The sequence below is a fragment of the Ranitomeya imitator genome, chromosome 3 (assembly GCF_032444005.1).
Source record: "Ranitomeya imitator isolate aRanImi1 chromosome 3, aRanImi1.pri, whole genome shotgun sequence".
Taxonomy (NCBI): Eukaryota; Metazoa; Chordata; class Amphibia; order Anura; family Dendrobatidae; genus Ranitomeya; species Ranitomeya imitator.
The window spans coordinates 844,824,900-844,843,858 of record NC_091284.1 but is presented as its reverse complement, the minus strand read 5'-3'; the positions used below and the strand labels follow the sequence as shown (position 1 = coordinate 844,843,858).

The window sequence follows — 18,959 nt, the reverse complement described above, 5'->3', positions numbered from 1 at the left end:
TTGCAGATGATACAAAACTATGTAAAGCAGTTAATACAAGAGAAGATAGTATTCTGCTACAGATGGATCTGGATAAGTTGGAAACTTGGGCTGAAAGGTGGCAGATGAGGTTTAACAATGATAAATGTAAGGTTATACACATGGGAAGAGGGAATCAATATCACCATTACACACTGAACGGGAAACCACTGGGTAAATCTGACAGGGAGAAGGACTTGGGGATCCTAGTTAATGATAAACTTACCTGGAGCAGCCAGTGCCAGGCAGCAGCTGCCAAGGCAAACAGGATCATGGGGTGCATTAAAAGAGGTCTGGATACACATGATGAGAGCATTATACTGCCTCTGTACAAATCCCTAGTTAGACCGCACATGGAGTACTGTGTCCAGTTTTGGGCACCGGTGCTCAGGAAGGATATAATGGAACTAGAGAGAGTACAAAGGAGGGCAACAAAATTAATAAAGGGGATGGGAGAACTACAATACCCAGATAGATTAGCGAAATTAGGATTATTTAGTCTAGAAAAAAGACGACTGAGGGGCGATCTAATAACCATGTATAAGTATATAAGGGGACAATACAAATATCTCGCTGAGGATCTGTTTATACCAAGGAAGGTGACGGGCACAAGGGGGCATTCTTTGCGTCTGGAGGAGAGAAGGTTTTTCCACCAACATAGAAGAGGATTCTTTACTGTTAGGGCAGTGAGAATCTGGAATTGCTTGCCTGAGGAGGTGGTGATGGCGAACTCAGTCGAGGGGTTCAAGAGAGGCCTGGATGTCTTCCTGGAGCAGAACAATATTGTATCATACAATTATTAGGTTTTGTAGAAGGACGTAGATCTGGGGATTTATTATGATGGAATATAGGCTGAACTGGATGGACAAATGTCTTTTTTCGGCCTTACTAACTATGTTACTATGTTACTAATGAATATATATTATTTTCCTCTTAAGACACTTGTGACCAGGTTCCCAGCAATAGATCACCTCAGGCCGCAATTAGCACCTCCCCTCCAAGACCTAAAAGGTGCCAAATGTTACCTTCTTGGCTCTAGCTAGACCTCCTGGTGAGATATGAAGACACAATTTCTACTAGTCCCAAGGTAGTACCTATTAACACCTAGGTGCGACTTGCCTTCAGGACAGATGTTACATTATCACTAGTCACACATATAACCCGAGACATATGTCACTACACACATATAGATATATATATATATATACACATTTCACCACAGATACCATGTTGGCTATGCTACATATTACGTGGCCGGTGTTATATACTACGTGGCCTGTGTTATATACTACGTGGGCTGTGTTATATACTACGTGGCCTGTGTCATATACTGCGTGGCCTGTATTAACGCATCGGGTATTCTACAATATGTATGTATGTATGTATGTATGTATGTATGTAGGAGCCACATAGTATATAGCACAGGCCACGTAGTATTTCTCTGCTTTATACTACATGGCTCCTATATACTACGTGGCTGCTATATACATACATATTCTAGAATACCCGATGCGTTCGAATCGGGCTACCATCTAGTAGAATATAAGGGGAAAAACTGTTTTCTAACATCTCAAATACAGAAATACAGTAACAGGTTCAATGTGTGTGTGCGTGCGTTACCCTCAAGTAAAGGTACCTTCACACATAACGATATTGTTAACGATATCGTTGCTATTTGTGACGTAGCAACGATATCGTTAATGAAATCGTTATGTGTGACAGCGACCAACGATCAGGCCCCTGCTGGGAGATAGTTGGTCGCTGAAGAAAGTCCAGAACTTTATTTCGTCGCTGGACTCCTGCTGACATCGCTGGATCGGCGTGTGTGACACCGACCCAGCGATGTCTTCACTGGTAACCAGGGTAAACATCGGGTAACTAAGCGCAGGGCCGCGCTTAGTAACCCGATGTTTACCCTGGTTACCATGCTAAAAGTAAAAAAAAACAAACACTAGATACTTACCTACAGCCGTCTGTCCTCCAGCGCTGTGCTCTGCTCTCCTCCTGTACTGGCTGTGAGCCGGAAAGCAGAGCGGTGACCTCACCGCTCTGCTTTCCGGCTCCCAGACAGTACAGGAGGAGAGCAGAGAAGCAGAGCGCAGCGCTGGAGGACAGACAGCGGTAGGTAAGTATCTAGTGTTTGTTTTTTTTTTACTTTTAGCATGGTAACCAGGGTAAACATCGGGTTACTAAGCGCGGCCCTGCGCTTAGTTACCCGATGTTTACCCTGGTTACCGGCATCGTTGGTCGCTGGAGAGCTGTCTGTGTGACAGCTCTCCAGCGACCAAACAGCGACGCTGCAGCGATCCGGATCGTTGTCGGTATCGCTGCAGCGTCGCTTAATGTGAACGGGCCTTAACACTACATGAAGGTCAATGGACACAGGTGGCTGAATTGAAGGAATTGCTTCATCACCCATTTACAGTGACTAAAAAGTTACAAGCTGAGGATTTAACTCCTGGAATTTTTAAAAAGGAGTGGAAGAACTTGTTGTTTTGCCTGTCCCAAAGAGGAGGATTAATAGCAGATGGCATTGCTGCTGAAATGAAGCGGAGAGAGACACTGCTATTAGAAAATAAAATTCTTCTGGCGGCTGTTTATGTGGACCCGAGTCATCGAATAATGCTGGATGATCAACAGCTACTAAAGGAAACGAAGTTCTGATTGAGGTAGCAGTTAGGATGAGCTACAGGACGGCTGTAACGGGGTCTACTGTGCTGTAGAACCTCTTTCAGCACCCCCCCCCCCGTGTTTCAGAAGGTCCACTCTGCTTTTGCTAGATTCTGAATGAAGGACGCTGGCAGGAATTTCTTGATTACATGAGAGCATATAAAAGCTGACTGCTTCTCCACGTATTTCCAGTCTAAGAGTACCGTCACACAGTGGCATTTTGATCGCTACGATGGCACAATTCGTGACGTTCCAGCGATATCGTTACGATCTCGCTGTGTCTGACACGCTACTGCGATCAGGGACCCCGCTGAGAAACGTACGTCGTAGCAGATCGTCTGAAACTTTATTTTGTCGCTGGATCTCCCGCTGACATCGCTGAATCGGCGTGTGTGACGCCGATCCAGCGATGTCTTCACTGGTAACCAGGGTAAACATCGGGTTACTAAGCGCAGGGCCGCGCTTAGTAACCCGATGTTTACCCTGGTTACCAGCGTAAACGTAAAAAAAAAAAAAACACTACATACTTACCTTCAGCTGTCTGTCCCCGACGCTCTGCTTCCCTGCACTTATCCTGCATCCTGTGTCAGCGCCGGCCAGCCAGAAAGCACAGCGGTGACGTCACCGCTCTGCTTTCCGGCTGACCGGCGCTGACAGTGCAGAGGAAAGCACAGCGCCGGAGGACAGACACGGAATGTAAGTATGTAGTGTTTGTTTTTTTTACGTTTACGCTGGTAACCAGGGTAAACATCGGGTTACTAAGCGCGGCCCTGCGCTTAGTAACCCGATGTTTACCCTGGTTACCAGGGGACTTCGGGATCGTTGGTCGCTGGAGAGCTGTCTGTGTGACAGCTCTCCAGCGACGCTGCAGCGATCGACATCGTTGACGTATCGCTGCAGCGTCGTTTCAGTGTGAAGGTACCCTTAGAACACCCTTTATTTACAGCACACAGAATATATAACACAGATACACAGGGCAGGCCAATAGGAAAACAGCAGGCCAGACATACATTACAATAGCCGCAGGGGGCCGGAGCCTGCCGATATTTACTGTGGGAATTACAAAGGTGGGGGGAGGTCAGAAAGAGAATATCTTGTCCAGGGGCGCAGCTTGTGGATTGATGCATTTCACATGGAAACTATTATACATAATATATACTGCATAACATTCTTGGTGCTGGGGGGTTCTGTAACAACGGCCAAGAGCAAGAGGACTCAGGTCCTGCCAGTGCTGCTGCTGCCGTTCCTACATCATCAGATGAGGAGATTGATTTCGACAAGTATTTGGACGACATGGAGCAGGCAAAGCGTTGCTGAAGGGAAAAAGATTCCACTCCCACTGAAAACAGATTGACCATATTTCAGCAACGTTTTTAACTTGCTCTCAAAGAAGTAGAAGAGTTCAATCGTTCATCAAAACCGACTGCACGAGGCAATTCCTTTACACCCTGAAATTGTTAGAGATGTCGCCCATGTGGTCACTGCTTTACCACCAACCCAAGTTAGTGAGAGGTCGTTCTCCGGCCTTAAAATAATGAGGTCCGATGGGAGGTCGTCTATGGAGGAGGATCTGATGGGGGCGATACTATTTATCAGAACAAATTCATAGACTGCACAAATGCTATTCAGTACGTTTTTGTTGAAACTTTTGTCCACTTACTGCAGAGTGAATAATAAAATGGTAAATGATAGTCTTTTTGTTCTAAAGTTGTTTTTCAATAAATTTATTTTATGTTCTATCTAAATGGCTTGATTATTGTATCATAATAAAGATTAAAAGCCTGATGTTACCATTTTACTACAGTAAATGTATCACTTAAAGTTAAACATGAGCCGTGTATGAGGGAGTCGGAGTCAGTGTTATGTGAATTGAGGAGTCGGAGAATTAGCGCACCGTCTCAGGACGTACGGGCCCTCCCAGGCTGCCTGAAGCTTATCCGTTGGTACGGGGACCAGCACCCACACCTTTTGACCCACGTGGTAGGTCCGCTCCCGGGCGTTCTGGTCGTACCAGTGCTTCTGATCAGCCTGAGCCTGCGTCATGTTGTCATGCACCAACTGCGTCAAGGTCTGCATCTTGTCACGGAAGCGCATGACATACTCCACTATGGACACTTCAGAAGGGTTCGGCTCCTCTTCCCAGGATTCTCTTACCAACCCAAGGGGTCCCCGGACTCGCCTGCCATACAGGAGCTCGAATGGGGAGAACCCCGTCGAGGCCTGCGGAACCTCTCGGTAAGCGAACAGCAGGTGTGGGAGGTACCGCTCCCAGTCGCGCCCTTGGGTCTCAACCAGCATGCGTAGCATCTGTTTGAGGGTACCATTGAAGCGTTCACACAAGCCATTGGTCTGTGGGTGATACGCACTCGATACCAGGTGCTTCACCTGCATTCTCTTACAGAGAGCCTCCATTAGGTGAGACATAAATTGAGTCCCTTGATCAGTAAGCATTTCCCTGGGAAACCCTACACGTGAAAAGATGGCCAACAGGGCATCCGCCACCTTATCTGCCCTAGTTGAGGACAGAGCTACTGCCTCTGGGTACCGGGTAGCGTAGTCTACCACAGTAAGGATGTATTGCTTTCCAGAGCTGCTGGGGACGGCCAGCGGGCCCACAATGTCCACCGCGATCCTCTGGAAAGGCTCCTCTATCACTGGCAAAGGGATCAGGGGAGCCTTAAGAGCAGGCCCCGCTTCCCCACTCTTTGACAAGTGATACAGGAGCGGCAGTAGTTTGACACATCTGTCCCCATCTTAGGCCAATAGAAGTGTTGAGACAGCCGGGCCTTAGTTTTGCTGATCCCCAAGTGTCCAGCTAGCGGGATCTCATGGGCAATCCGCAACAACTCACCCCGGAATTGCTGTGGGACGACCAGCTGTCTTTCCCTCAACCACACCGCCCCCTGTATACACTATATACACCGCCCCCTGTATAAAGTATACACACCTCCCCCTGTATACACTATATACACCTCCCCCTGTATACACTATATACACCGCCCCCTGTATATAGTATACACACCTCCCCCTGTATACACTATATACACCGCCCCCTGTATAAAGTATACACACCTCCCCCTGTATACACTATATACACCTCCCCCTGTATACACTATATACACCGCCCCCTGTATATAGTATACACACCTCCCCTGTATACACTATATACACCTCCCCCTGTATACAGTATACACACCTCCCCCTGTATACAGTATATACACCTCCCCTGTATACACTATATACACCTCCCCCTGTATACAGTATACACACCTCCCCCTGTATACAGTATACACACCTCCCCCTGTATACAGTATACACACCTCCCCCTGTATACACTATATACACCTCCCCCTGTATACAGTATATACACCTCCCCTGTATACACTATATACACCTCCCCCTGTATACAGTATACACACCTCCCCCTGTATACACTATATACACCTCCCCCTGTATACAGTATATACACCTCCCCCTGTATACACTATATACACCTCCCCCTGTATACAGTATACACACCTCCCCCTGTATACAGTATATACACCTCCCCTGTATACACTATATACACCTCCCCCTGTATACAGTATACACACCTCCCCTGTATACACTATATACACCTCCCCTGTATACACTATATACACCTCCCCCTGTATACAGTATACACACCTCCCCCTGTATACAGTATATACACCTCCCCTGTATACACTATATACACCTCCCCCTGTATACAGTATACACACCTCCCCCTGTATACAGTATATACACCTCCCCTGTATACACTATATACACCTCCCCCTGTATACAGTATACACACCTCCCCCTGTATACAGTATACACACCTCCCCTGTATACACTATATACACCTCCCCCTGTATACAGTATACACACCTCCCCCTGTATACAGTATACACACCTCCCCCTGTATACAGTATACACACCTCCCCCTGTATACACTATATACACCTCCCCCTGTATACAGTATATACACCTCCCCTGTATACACTATATACACCTCCCCCTGTATACAGTATACACACCTCCCCCTGTATACACTATATACACCGCCCCCTGTATAAAGTATACACACCTCCCCCTGTATACACTATATACACCTCCCCCTGTATACAGTATATACACCTCCCCCTGTATACACTATATACACCTCCCCCTGTATACACTATATACACCGCCCCCTGTATACAGTATATACACCTCCCCCTGTATACACTATATACACCGCCCCCTGTATATAGTATACACACCTCCCCTGTATACACTATATACACCTCCCCCTGTATACACTATATACTCCTCCCCTGTATACACTATATACACCTCCCCCTGTATACACTATATACTCCTCCCCTGTATACACTATATACACCTCCCCCTGTATACACTATATACTCCTCCCCTGTATACACTATATACACCTCCCCCTGTATACAGTATATACACCTCCCCCTGTATACAGTATATACTCCTCCCCTGTATACAGTATATACACCTCCCCCTGTATACACTATATACACCTCCCCCTGTATACAGTATATACACCTCCCCCTGTATACAGTATATACACCTCCCCCTGTATACAGTATATACTCCTCCCCTGTATACAGTATATACACCTCCTCCTGTATACACTATATACACCTCCCCCTGTATACAGTATATACTCCTCCCCCTGTATACAGTATATACACCTCCTCCTGTATACACTATACACACCTCCCCTGTATACAGTATATACTCCTCCCCCTGTATACAGTATATACACCTCCTCCTGTATACAGTATATACTCCTCCCCTGTATACAGTATTTACTCCTCCCCTGTATACAGTATATACACCTCCTCCTGTATACACTATACACACCTCCCCTGTATACAGTATATACTCCTCCCCCTGTATACAGTATACACACCTCCCCCTGTATACACTATACACACCTCCCCTGTATACAGTATATACACCTCCCCCTGTATACACTATATACACCTCCCCCTGTATACAGTATATACACCTCCCCTGTATACAGTATATACACCTCCCCTTGTATATACACCTCCCCCTGTATACAGTATATACTCCTCCCCTGTATACACAATATACACCTCCCCCTGTATACACTATATACTCCTCCCCTGTATACAGTATATACTCCTCCCCCTGTATATACTCCTCCCCTGTATACAGTATATACACCTCCCCCTGTATACAGTATATACTCCTCCCCTGTATACACTATACACACCTCCCCTGTATACAGTATATACACCTCCCCCTGTATACAGTATATACTCCTCCCCTGTATACACTATACACACCTCCCCTGTATACACTATATACACCTCCCCCTGTATACAGTATATACACCTCCCCTGTATACAGTATATACACCTCCCCCTGTATATACACCTCCCCCTGTATACAGTATATACTCCTCCCCTGTATACAGTATATACACCTCCCCCTGTATATACACCTCCCCCTGTATACAGTATATACTCCTCCCCTGTATACAGTATATACTCCTCCCCCTGTATATACTCCTCCCCTGTATACAGTATATACACCTCCCCCTGTATACAGTATATACACCTCCCCCTGTATACAGTATATACACCTCCCCCTGTATACAGTATATACACCTCCCCCTGTATACAGTATATACTCCTCCCCCTGTATATACTCCTCCCCTGTATACAGTATATACACCTCCCCCTGTATACAGTATATACACCTCCCCCTGTATACAGTATATACTCCTCCCCCTGTATATACTCCTCCCCTGTATACAGTATATACACCTCCCCCTGTATACAGTATATACTCCTCCCCTGTATACAGTATATACACCTCCCCCTGTATACAGTATATACTCCTCCCCTGTATACAGTATATACTCCTCCCCTGTATACAGTATATACACCTCCCCCTGTATACAGTATATACTCCTCCCCTGTATACAGTATATACTCCTCCCCTGTATACAGTATATACTCCTCCCCTGTATACAGTATATACACCTCCCCCTGTATACAGTATATACTCCTCCCCCTGTATACAGTATATACTCCTCCCCTGTATACAGTATATACTCCTCCCCTGTATACAGTATATACTCCTCCCCTGTATACAGTATATACTCCTCCCCTGTATACACTATATACACCTCCCCCTGTATACAGTATATACACCTCCTCCCCTGTATACAGTATATACACCTCCCCCTGTATACAGTATATACACCTCCTCCCCTGTATACACTATATACACCTCCCCCTGTATACAGTATATACTCCTCCCCTGTATACAGTATATACACCTCCTCCCCTGTATACAGTATATACACCTCCTCCCCTGTATACACTATATACACCTCCCCCTGTATACACTATATACACCTCCCCCTGTATACAGTATATACACCTCCCCCTGTATACAGTATATACACCTCCCCCTGTATACAGTATATACACACCTCCCCCTGTATACAGTATATACACACCTCCCCCTGTATATACACCTCCCCCTGTATACACTATATACTCCTCCCCTGTATACACTATATACTCCTCCCCTGTATACAGTATATACTCCTCCCCTGTATACACTATATACACCTCCCCTGTATACAGTATATACACCTCCCCCTGTATACAGTATATACACCTCCTCCCTGTATACAGTATATACACCTCCTCCTGTATACACTATATACACCTCCCCCTGTATACAGTATATACACCTCCCCCTGTATACAGTATATACACCTCCCCCTGTATACAGTATATACACACCTCCCCCTGTATACAGTATATACACACCTCCCCCTGTATATACACCTCCCCCTGTATACACTATATACTCCTCCCCTGTATACACTATATACTCCTCCCCTGTATACACTATATACACCTCCCCCTGTATACACTATATACACCTCCCCCTGTATACACTATATACACCTCCCCCTGTATACAGTATATACACCTCCTCCCTGTATACAGTATATACACCTCCTCCCCTGTATACACTATATACACCTCCCCTGTATACACTATATACACCTCCCCCTGTATACAGTATATACACCTCCCCCTGTATACACTATATACACCTCCCCCTGTATACACTATATACACCTCCCCCTGTATACACTATATACACCTCCCCCTGTATACACTATATACACCTCCCCCTGTATACACTATATACACCTCCCCCTGTATACACTATATACACCTCCCCCTGTATACACTATATACACCTCCCCCTGTATACACTATATACACCTCCCCCTGTATACACTATATACACCTCCCCCTGTATACACTATATACACCTCCCCCTGTATACACTATATACACCTACTCCCCTGTATACAGTATACACACCTCCCCCTGTATACACTATATACACCTCCCCCTGTATACACTATATACACCTCCCCCTGTATACACTATATACACCTCCCCCTGTATACACTATATACACCTCCTCCCCTGTATACAGTATATACACCTCCCCTGTATACACTATATACACCTCCCCCTGTATACAGTATATACACCTCCCCCTGTATACAGTATATACACCTCCTCCCCTGTATACAGTATACACACCTCCCCCTGTATACACTATATACACCTCCCCCTGTATACACTATATACACCTCCCCCTGTATACAGTATATACACCTCCTCCCCTGTATACAGTATACACACCTCCCCCTGTATACACTATATACACCTCCCCCTGTATACAGTATATACACCTCCCCCTGTATACAGTATATACTCCTCCCCTGTATACAGTATATACACACCTCCCCCTGAATATACACCTCCCCCTGTATACAGTATATACTCCTCCCCTGTATACAGTATATACACCTCCTCCCCTGTATACACTATATACACCTCCCCCTGTATATACACCTCCCCTGTATACAGTATATACACCTCCTCCCCTGTATACAGTATATACACCTCCCCCTGTATACACTATATACACCTCCCCCTGTATACAGTATATACACCTCCTCCCCTGTATACAGTATATACACCTCCCCCTGTATACACTATATACACCTCCCCTGTATACAGTATATACACACCTCCCCCTGTATACAGTATATACTCCTCCCCTGTATACACTATATACACCTCCTCCTGTATACAGTATATACTCCTCCCCTGTATACAGTATATACACCTCCCCCTGTATACAGTATACACACCTCCCCCTGTATACAGTATATACTCCTCCCCTGTATACAGTATATACACCTCCCCCTGTATACAGTATACACACCTCCCCCTGTATACAGTATATACTCCTCCCCTGTATACAGTATATACACCTCCCCCTGTATACACTATATACACCTCCCCTGTATACAGTATATACACCTCCCCTGTATACAGTATATACACCTCCCCCTGTATACAGTATATACTCCTCCCCTGTATACACTATATACTCCTCCCCTGTATACAGTATATACTCCTCCCCTGTATACAGTATATACACCTCCCCCTGTATACACTATATACACCTCCCCCTGTATACAGTATATACTCCTCCCCTGTATACAGTATATACACCTCCCCTGTATACAGTATACACACCTCCTCCTGTATACAGTATACACACCTCCCCCTGTATACAGTATATACACCTCCCCTGTATACACTATACACACCTCCCCCTGTATACACTATATACACCTCCCCCTGTATACAGTATATACACCTCCCCCTGTATACAGTATATACACCTCCTCCCCTGTATACAGTATATACACCTCCTCCTGTATACAGTATATACACCTCCCCCTGTATACAGTATATACACCTCCTCCCCTGTATACAGTATACACACCTCCCCCTGTATACAGTATACACACCTCCCCCTGTATACAGTATATACTCCTCCCCTGTATACAGTATATACACCTCCCCCTGTATACACTATATACACCTCCCCTGTATACAGTATATACACCTCCCCTGTATACAGTATATACACCTCCCCCTGTATACAGTATATACTCCTCCCCTGTATACACTATATACACCTCCCCTGTATACAGTATATACTCCTCCCCTGTATACAGTATATACTCCTCCCCTGTATACAGTATATACACCTCCCCCTGTATACACTATATACACCTCCCCCTGTATACAGTATATACACCTCCCTCTGTATACGGTATATACTCCTCCCCTGTATACAGTATATACACCTCCCTCTGTATACAGTATATACACCTCCCCTGTATACACTATACACACCTCCCCCTGTATACACTATATACACCTCCCCCTGTATACAGTATATACACCTCCCCCTGTATACAGTATATACACCTCCTCCCCTGTATACAGTATATACACCTCCTCCTGTATACAGTATATACACCTCCCCCTGTATACACTATATACACCTCCTCCCCTGTATACAGTATATACACCTCCTCCTGTATACAGTATATACTCCTCCCCTGTATACACTATATACACCTCCCTCTGTATACAGTATATACACCTCCCTCTGTATACAGTATATACACCTCCCCCTGTATACAGTATATACACCTCCTCCCCTGTATACAGTATATACACCTCCTCCTGTATACAGTATATACACCTCCCCCTGTATACAGTATATACACCTCCTCCCCTGTATACAGTATATACACCTCCTCCTGTATACAGTATATACACCTCCCTCTGTATACAGTATATACTCCTCCCCCTGTATACAGTATATACACCTCCTCCCCTGTATACAGTATATACACACCTCCCCCTGTATACACTATATACACCTCCCCCTGTATACACTATATACACCTCCCCTGTATACACTATATACACCTCCCCCTGTATACAGTATATACTCCTCCCCTGTATACAGTATATACTCCTCCCCTGTATACAGTATATACTCCTCCCCCTGTATACAGTATATACACCTCCCCCTGTATACAGTATATACTCCTCCCCTGTATACAGTATATACACCTCCCCTGTATACAGTATATACTCCTCCCCTGTATACAGTATATACTCCTCCCCCTGTATACAGTATATACACCTCCCCCTGTATACAGTATATACACCTCCCCCTGTATACAGTATATACTCCTCCCCCTGTATACACTATATACACCTCCCCCTGTATACAGTATATACACCTCCCCTGTATACACTATATACACCTCCCCCTGTATACACTATATACACCTCCCCTGTATACAGTATATACTCCTCCCCCTGTATACACTATATACTCCTCCCCTGTATACAGTATATACTCCTCCCCCTGTATACACTATATACTCCTCCCCCTGTATACAGTATATACTCCTCCCCCTGTATACACTATATACACCTCCCCCTGTATACAGTATATACTCCTCCCCCTGTATACAGTATATACTCCTCCCCTGTATACAGTATATACTCCTCCCCTGTATACACTATATACACCTCCCCCTGTATACACTATATACACCTCCCCTGTATACAGTATATACTCCTCCCCTGTATACAGTATATACTCCTCCCCTGTATACAGTATATACTCCTCCCCCTGTATACAGTATATACACCTCCCCCTGTATACAGTATATACTCCTCCCCTGTATACAGTATATACACCTCCCCCTGTATACAGTATATACACCTCCCCCTGTATACAGTATATACTCCTCCCCTGTATACAGTATATACTCCTCCCCTGTATACAGTATATACACCTCCTCCCCTGTATACAGTATATACACCTCCCCCTGTATACAGTATATACTCCTCCCCTGTATACAGTATATACTCCTCCCCTGTATACAGTATATACTCCTCCCCTGTATACAGTATATACTCCTCCCCTGTATACAGTATACACACCTCCCCCTGTATACACTATATACACCTCCCCTGTATACACTATATACACCTCCCCCTGTATACAGTATATACTCCTCCCCTGTATACAGTATATACACCTCCTCCCCTGTATACAGTATATACACCTCCCCCTGTATACAGTATATACTCCTCCCCTGTATACAGTATATACACCTCCTCCCCTGTATACAGTATATACACCTCCCCCTGTATATACTCCTCCCCCTGTATACAGTATATACTCCTCCCCCTGTATACAGTATATACTCCTCCCCCTGTATATACTCCTCCCCTGTATACAGTATATACACCTCCCCCTGTATACAGTATATACACCTCCCCCTGTATACAGTATATACTCCTCCCCCTGTATACAGTATATACTCCTCCCCCTGTATACAGTATATACACCTCCCCTGTATACAGTATATACTCCTCCCCCTGTATACAGTATATACACCTCCCCCTGTATACAGTATATACTCCTCCCCTGTATACAGTATATACACCTCCCCTGTATACAGTATACACACCTCCCCTGTATACAGTATACACACCTCCCCCTGTATACAGTATATACACCTCCCCTGTATACAGTATATACTCCTCCCCCTGTATACAGTATATACACCTCCCCTGTATACAGTATACACACCTCCCCTGTATACAGTATATACTCCTCCCCCTGTATACAGTATATACACCTCCCCTGTATACAGTATACACACCTCCCCCTGTATACAGTATATACTCCTCCCCCTGTATACAGTATATACTCCTCCCCTGTATACAGTATATACTCCTCCCCTGTATACAGTATATACTCCTCCCCTGTATACAGTATATACTCCTCCCCCTGTATACAGTATATACTCCTCCCCTGTATACAGTATATACTCCTCCCCTGTATACAGTATATACTCCTCCCCTGTATACAGTATATACACCTCCCTCTGTATACAGTATATACACCTCCCCCTGTATACAGTATATACTCCTCCCCTGTATACAGTATATACTCCTCCCCTGTATACACTATATACACCTCCCCTGTATACACTATATACACCTCCCCCTGTATACAGTATATACTCCTCCCCCTGTATACAGTATATACTCCTCCCCTGTATACAGTATATACACCTCCTCCCCTGTATACAGTATATACACCTCCCCCTGTATATACTCCTCCCCCTGTATACAGTATATACACCTCCCCCTGTATACAGTATATACTCCTCCCCTGTATACAGTATATACACCTCCTCCCCTGTATACAGTATATACACCTCCCCCTGTATATACTCCTCCCCCTGTATACAGTATATACACCTCCCCCTGTATACAGTATATACACCTCCCTCTGTATACACTATATACACCTCCCCTGTATACACTATATACACCTCCCCTGTATACACTATATACACCTCCCCCTGTATACAGTATATACTCCTCCCCTGTATACAGTATATACTCCTCCCCCTGTATACAGTATATACACCTCCTCCCCTGTATACAGTATATACACCTCCCCCTGTATATACACCTCCCCCTGTATACAGTATATACTCCTCCCCCTGTATACAGTATATACACCTCCCCCTGTATACAGTATATACTCCTCCCCTGTATACAGTATATACACCTCCCCCTGTATACAGTATATACTCCTCCCCTGTATACAGTATATACTCCTCCCCCTGTATACAGTATATACACCTCCCCCTGTATACAGTATATACTCCTCCCCTGTATACAGTATATACACCTCCCCCTGTATACACTATATACACCTCCCCCTGTATACAGTATATACTCCTCCCCTGTATACAGTATATACACCTCCCCCTGTATACACTATATACTCCTCCCCTGTATACAGTATATACACCTCCTCCCCTGTATACAGTATATACACCTCCCCCTGTATATACTCCTCCCCCTGTATACAGTATATACACCGTTCTTCCACCTGAGGCTGCGGACACTTCCCGCTGTTCACACCCCGCACTCACCTCTGCGCTCGCTCCCGTCGCCCCAGTACGTGCGCGCCCGCTCACACACGTCACATTCCGCAGCGAGGCGTCGCTGGTGGGCGTGGTTTACACAGGGTTCCCAATAACTATCGGTCATGGGCGGAACTAAATTGTATGCAGCCAATAGACTAGAGCCTAGAGCGTCGAAGGGCGGAGCAAAAATGAATGACCAGGCGGGAAAACAAGAATGATTAGCCAATAGGATGAGGCCGAGACCTTAACTCCGCCCACTACTAGAGCTGAGATCATTGACCATATATAGGGAGGTGGAGAGAGACGGGACGATCACGTGGTACCGAGCTACTGCCTTAGTACGTATACGAGGGGTGTGGGCGGTACCATGTGTGTCATCAGGGGGAGACCACAAATATATAGCTGGGAGTCAGGGTGGGAGAAAGGAGTGTGAGGAGAGGAGGGGTGTGGGCGGTACCATGTGTGTCATCAGGGGGGAGACCACAAATATATAGCTGGGAGTCAGGGTGGGAGAGAGGAGTGTGAGGGGAGGAGGGGTGTGGGCGGTACCATGTGTGTCATCAGGGGGAGACCACAAATATATAGCTGGGAGTCAGGGTGGGAGAGAGAAGTGTGAGGGGAGGAGGGGTGTGGGCGGTACCATGTGTGTCATCAGGGGGGAGACCACAAATATATAGCTGGGAGTCAGGGTGGGAGAGAGGAGTGTGAGGAGAGGAGAGGTGTGGGCGATACCATGTGTGTCATCAGGAGGAGACCACAAATATATAGCTGGGAGTCAGAGGAGGAGAGAGGAGTGTGAGGAGAGGAGGGGTGTGGGCGGTACCATGTGTGTCATCAGGAGGAGACCACAAATATATAGCTGGGAGTCAGGGTGGGAGAGAGAAGTGTGAGGGGAGGAGGGGTGTGGGCGGTACCATGTGTGTCATCAGGGGGAGACCACAAATATATAGCTGGGAGTCAGGGTGGGAGAGAGAAGTGTGAGGAGAGGAGGGGTGTGGGCGGTACCATGTGTGTCATCAGGGGGAGACCACAAATATATAGCTGGGAGTCAGGGTGGGAGAGAGAAGTGTGAGGGGAGGAGGGGTGTGGGCGGTACCATGTGTGTCATCAGGGGGGAGACCACAAATATATAGCTGGGAGTCAGGGTGGGAGAGAGGAGTGTGAGGGGAGGAGGGGTGTGGGCGGTACCATGTGTGTCATCAGGGGGAGACCACAAATATATAGCTGGGAGTCAGGGTGGGAGAGAGGAGTGTGAGGGGAGGAGGGGTGTGGGCGGTACCATGTGTGTCATCAGGGGGGAGACCACAAATATATAGCTGGGAGTCAGGGTGGGAGAGAGGAGTGTGAGGGGAGGAGGGGTGTGGGCGGTACCATGTGTGTCATCAGGGGGAGACCACAAATATATAGCTGGGAGTCAGGGTGGGAGAGAGGAGTGTGAGGGGAGGAGGGGTGTGGGCGGTACCATGTGTGTCATCAGGGGGAGACCACAAATATATAGCTGGGAGTCAGGGTGGGAGAGAGGAGTGTGAGGAGAGGAGGGGTGTGGGCGGTACCATGTGTGTCATCAGGGGGGAGACCACAAATATATAGCTGGGAGTCAGGGTGGGAGAGAGGAGTGTGAGGGGAGGAGGGGTGTGGGCGGTACCATGTGTGTCATCAGGGGGAGACCACAAATATATAGCTGGGAGTCAGGGTGGGAGAGAGGAGTGTGAGGGGAGGAGGGGTGTGGGCGGTACCATGTGTGTCATCAGGGGGAGACCACAAATATATAGCTGGGAGTCAGGGTGGGAGAGAGGAGTGTGAGGAGAGGAGGGGTGTGGGCGGTACCATGTGTGTCATCAGGGGGGAGACCACAAATATATAGCTGGGAGTCAGGGTGGGAGAGAGGAGTGTGAGGAGAGGAGGGGTGTGGGCGATACCATGTGTGTCAAAAGGGGGGAGACCACAAATATATAGCTGGGAGTCAGGGTGGGAGAGAGGAGTGTGAGGAGAGGAGGGGTGTGGGCGGTACCATGTGTGTCATCAGGGGGAGACCACAAATATATAGCTGGGAGTCAGGGTGGGAGAGAGGAGTGTGAGGAGAGGAGGGGTGTGGGCGGTACCATGTGTGTCATCAGGAGGAGACCACAAATATATAGCTGGGAGTCAGGGTGGGAGAGAGGAGTGTGAGGAGAGGAGGGGTGTGGGCGGTACCATGTGTGTCATCAGGGGGAGACCACAAATATATAGCTGGGAGTCAGGGTGGGAGAGAGGAGTGTGAGGAGAGGAGGGGTGTGGGCGGTACCATGTGTGTCATCAGGAGGAGACCACAAATATATAGCTGGGAGTCAGGGCGGGAGAGAGGAGTGTGAGGGGAGGAGGGGTGTGGGCGGTACCGTGTGTGTCATCAGGGGGAGACCACAAATATATAGCTGGGAGTCAGGGCGGGAGAGAGGAGTGTGAGGAGAGGAGGGGTGTGGGCGGTACCATGTGTGTCATCAGGGGGAGACCACAAATATATAGCTGGGAGTCAGGGCGGGAGAGAGGAGTGTGAGGAGAGGAGGGGTGTGGGCGGTACCATGTGTGTCATCAGGGGGAGACCACAAATATATAGCTGGGAGTCAGGGAGGGAGAGAGGAGTGTGAGGGGAGGAGGGGTGTGGGCGGTACCATGTGTGTCATCAGGAGGGGAGACCACAAATATATAGCTGGGAGTCAGGACGGGAGAGATGAGTGTGAGGGGAGGAGGGGTGTGGGCGGTACCATGTGTGTCATCAGGGGGAGACCACAAATATATAGCTGGGAGTCAGGGCGGGAGAGAGGAGTGTGAGGAGAGGAGGGGTGTGGGCGGTACCATGTGTGTCATCAGGGGGGAGACCACAAATATATAGCTGGGAGTCAGGGCGGGAGAGGAGTGTGAGGGGAGGAGGGGTGTGGGCGGTACCATGTGTGTCATCAGGGGGAGACCACAAATATATAGCTGGGAGTCAGGGCGGGAGGTAGGAGTGTGAGGAGAGGAGGGGTGTGGGCGGTACCATGTGTGTCATCAGGGGGGAGACCACAAATATATAGCTGGGAGTCAGGGCGGGAGAGGAGTGTGAGGGGAGGAGGGGTGTGGGCGATACCATGTGTGTCATCAGGGGGAGACCACAAATATATAGCTGGGAGTCAGGGCGGGAGAGAGGAGTGTGAGGAGAGGAGGGGTGTGGGAGGTACCATGTGTGTCATCAGGAGGGGAGACCACAAATATATAGCTGGGAGTCAGGGCGGGAGAGGAGTGTGAGGGGAGGAGGGGTGTGGGCGGTACCATGTGTGTCATCAGGGGGAGACCACAAATGTATAGCTGGGAGTCAGGG

At 47.2% G+C, this 18,959-nt stretch overlaps 1 protein-coding gene across 1 annotated transcript in view; it reads right to left on the bottom strand.

Moving 5' to 3' along the window:
• The window catches only part of ILK (integrin linked kinase), a 46,641-nt gene extending 30,894 nt beyond the window's left edge, over positions 1–15,747 (bottom strand). Inside the window, exon 1 of the mRNA XM_069759621.1 lies at positions 15,632–15,747. The gene's annotated coding sequence lies outside the window, so the exon portion shown is untranslated. The remainder of the gene's footprint in view (positions 1–15,631) is intronic.
• Between the last annotated feature and the right edge of the window lie 3,212 nt (positions 15,748–18,959).